We start from the raw sequence: 3,910 nt of genomic DNA, 5'->3' as shown, positions 1-3,910 counted from the left end.
GGACCTACTAATTAAACGCTCCAACCGAGCTCATCAATAAAGTCGTAATGTTCTATTATTATAGACGCACCAGAGACATGTTACAAATCTTAATAATTCAGAATTATTCTTTTCAAATTTGTAAGTATGAACAAACCCTAGTTTCTTCGTATATAATCATAAAAATTGGTAACTTATTTGGATGCAATTGAGTCTACCCAAGTTCAAATCTCACTAACATTGATCAAAAGTCAGCCCTCTCTTGGTGCTAGTGAGTTTGATTGGTAGGAGTATGATGATTGTTGGGATGAGCTGTAAAAATCAGACACCAGCCAGTTGAATCCCTGTTGGCTCTGCAAACCTTAACTAACAAGATGTGGAGCTGATTTGTGTAACTAAGATTTGCCTTTTTTCCTCTTTAGTACACACCAACTTTTAATTACGCAAATGAGAGTGTTTAGAGAGAAATTTATCCTTGATGCTATTTTTTTTTTCATATTTAATCATGACCGTAACAAGTTTCAGTATAGGGGAGTATCAAACATTCAACTTATAACTAGTATTATTGATAAATATAGTTGATGAATGACAAATCTTGGAGTTTTTGAATACAATAATCATTCTATGGTTCCAAAATACCACGTGGAATTGTTAAGCGGTGGTCCAAACATACACATTTGTAACATTTCAACAATGTAGTTTCATGAACCGTTCGACTTTAAATCAACTTTTAAAAATAATTTCTATAAAAAAAATTAAAATAAAAAAACAAATTCATCCAAATTGGAGATTCTGTTTGGACCCAAAATGAGCATTTTTGCCTGACAAGGCACGTCTTGGAGAAATTGAGCCAAAGTCAGTGGCTCAAGCTATATATTGTCAAAAAGTTCGAAATATATATTTAGAGGCTAAATAAAGCCTACTATGGAAGCATGAAAAGTCAACTTTAGTACATTTTCCTACTTCGGCTAGGAGAAACCGAGCTAAACAGAAGGAGCGGCCGCCTGACCAAATGAACTCTAAATGAGCTGAAACTCTGCATATCCATTCTAGACAGCCCAATGATCATTTCTTATGAAGAGTGCCAGAGCTAGTTTTGAGTGGAAGGCCTTCAAACAATTAGTCCAATTTTCTGCAGAAGCAAAACTGGAAAACTGGACCTGTAAGAGGTCCAGCAGCGTTTCCGGCCCAACCACATGGAAGAAAGCTCTGAAAATTTGCCACAATGATCTACACTCATTGTGGATCATTTGATGTGAAGAGGTCGAAGGACCATTTTGAGTTCTTAGTGGAGATATAGCTGCAGCAAAATTGGAGCAGTAAGTGCTTAAACCTAACATTCCATTAGTGTTTAAGTGCTTAAACCTAACATTCCATTAGTGTTTTAAGTGCTTAAACCTAACATTCCATTAATGTTTAAGTGCTAAAACCTAACCCATTATGAGTTGTTTAAGGCCAAATAGTGTTGCTTGGTAGCCTATATATAGAGGCTACAACAAGTATCAAAAGGACAACAACAAGACAATTCAACAACATCTCTAAGATGATCTAAGTTCTCTCTAGAGCAACCTCTCTAAGAGCAACTCCTCTCCTTCTCTTTCTCTTATCGGCGATCACACTCTTAGTCCTAGTCTTCTCAGAAGCCGACTTTCAGTGCCACCAAACCCTCTGTCAACGTGCTTCGGTCCTAGTCTCCTCGGGAGCCGACGGTAGTGCCACGACCACAACGGTTACAGAACCAGCCAAGCAAGGGTAACGCCCTAGCAACCTAGCCAAGCTAAAGTCACGCTTTAGCAAGATCTCAATACTTCCCGGTGATTTCGCTCTGCTCAATCTGCAATATTGAGTATCGACTTGTGAACAAGAAGAAACTTCAGCAAAGTCCTCACCACGAGGCACAAAGAATCCCACAACGAGGTTGGTGCTCTCCTCGTCTACAATCGCTTGATAGAAGTCAGGTCAAGGGACACCCCTGACGACCGCACCCGAACGGTGCTGGCACGCCCGAGCAGAAAAGAGACTGTTGACCAGCTGTAACAAAATTGGAGCCAAACAGATTCCTAACTCATCAATAAGTACTTTTCATGTAGACCAATCACATTAGCATAAACCACCCTACACATGGTGGTCCCAAACTATACAAAAGTTTCTTTTGTAGATATTTACCAAGAAACCAAATTTTGACATTATTTTGGCCGCTCAATCAACCTTATTACGTCGGCGTGCAAGTATCGGGGTTGGTGTCTTGGGTGCCCTTTCCCGTTGATTTGACAACGGGGGCAGTTGCTTGATCTACTGGTCCACCACAACGTATATCAAGCAACAACCCCCGTCGTCAAATCAACCAGGAAGGGCACCCAAGACGCCAAACCCGATACTTGCACGCCAACGCGCTCGACAGCAACCACCAACACGTTCGATCTGCACCAACGCCGTCGCATTTGACCTCAATCTGCCGACGTTGAACGTCGATCTCCGGAATGCCTGCAGAGCAAGCCAGATCTGATTGCACCTGCAACCTTGTGTCGATCCCCCAACACGTCTCAAGAACGTGCCAGCGCTCGATCACCGCCCTACAGTCAGCGACGAAACACAGCACCGCTATTACACTGACGGATTGTCGCCGCCGTTGCTGCTCCTTCTGCTCAACTCTAGAGTTGCTTGTGTTGTTAATTGTGTAATTAAGAATATTAATATGAACTATTCACTTACTGAATGGATATATGTGAACGTCAAATCCTTTGATTTTTTATTGATGTTTTAGTTGTAATTTCATATTTAAAACTTTGAGTATTAAAACCTGGTTTTATTCAGAATGTTTTCTACGAGAATCTTTATAATGCTTCTATGATCGCTAGGGCTTCAGGCTATAAGTCCTCCCCCGATGCGGCAAGAATTAATTAATAATAACATGGGCGTAGGAATGAGCCTCCCAACTTGACTGAGTTTCAAACTCCATTATTTAAAAAAAAAAAAAAGAAGTTGTTAAAGCAAATTAGCAATATATGTTAACAGAATTTTGAGACGGATACACCCGTAATTCTCAGTGGGAATCCAAATAGAAATGGTATTCAATCCCCGAACCCATTGCCATTCTCAATATTCATAAAATTCAGTACTTCCCTGTCAGGATTTAAACGTTTTGAAAGATCATATAATCAATAATTTCCATGTGGTGAAAATAATTTCATTCTTGCAAATTGAGTCATGGCCACGTTTCTTGATTAAACTGTACTCACCACTAGTGTTCGTGGCCTGGAGCAAGTATGCAACTTGAGCCAGTACACTAACATATGAATAGTTTTTTTTAGTGGGTGACACTCCATTATAAAACCGAATAGAGGCCTAGGTAACATTATACAAAAATTCACTCCAAATTGACTACATTAGAATAGAATAATTGCCTAAGAGACAATTTGCGTTAAATAAATAGTGTTAATTTTCGTAATTATGAGTTCGAGATACAATCGACAATTATGACCAAATTGATCACGAGACATTAACATTTAAGCCATCTAACTATCTAAACAATATTTCATCTGAGGGTGGATCAATTTGGAGTTTAGAGAACCACTGCAAGTGACCTAATGGTTCTTGCCTAGTTGGGTGTGCTCCCCAACCTAGGTTCGAATCCCTAAGCTGTCAAAGTGGTCAGGCACTGTGCTGCAATGCATAGTTGGAGAATTTCACATGCGCCGAAGGGGTTTATCTTGGGTTTAGGAAGCCTTTGGGTTCCCCTTGACAAAGTCAAAAAAAAAGTCAAAAAAAATTTGGAGTTTAGGGAATGTCCACATAGCACATGACATAACTGGACACCCCATATGGAAAAGATCCCATCATTTTGCAAACTCCAAGTTGAGGATTTGTTGCCTGCAAACAATGAACTTGTTAATGAAGAGAAGATCCCATCCCATCACAAAATTGCATTCAA

This window comes from Rosa rugosa, chromosome 4 (genome assembly GCF_958449725.1).
Source record: "Rosa rugosa chromosome 4, drRosRugo1.1, whole genome shotgun sequence".
Lineage (NCBI taxonomy): Eukaryota > Viridiplantae > Streptophyta > Magnoliopsida > Rosales > Rosaceae > Rosa > Rosa rugosa.
This window is presented reverse-complemented; position numbering follows the sequence as displayed.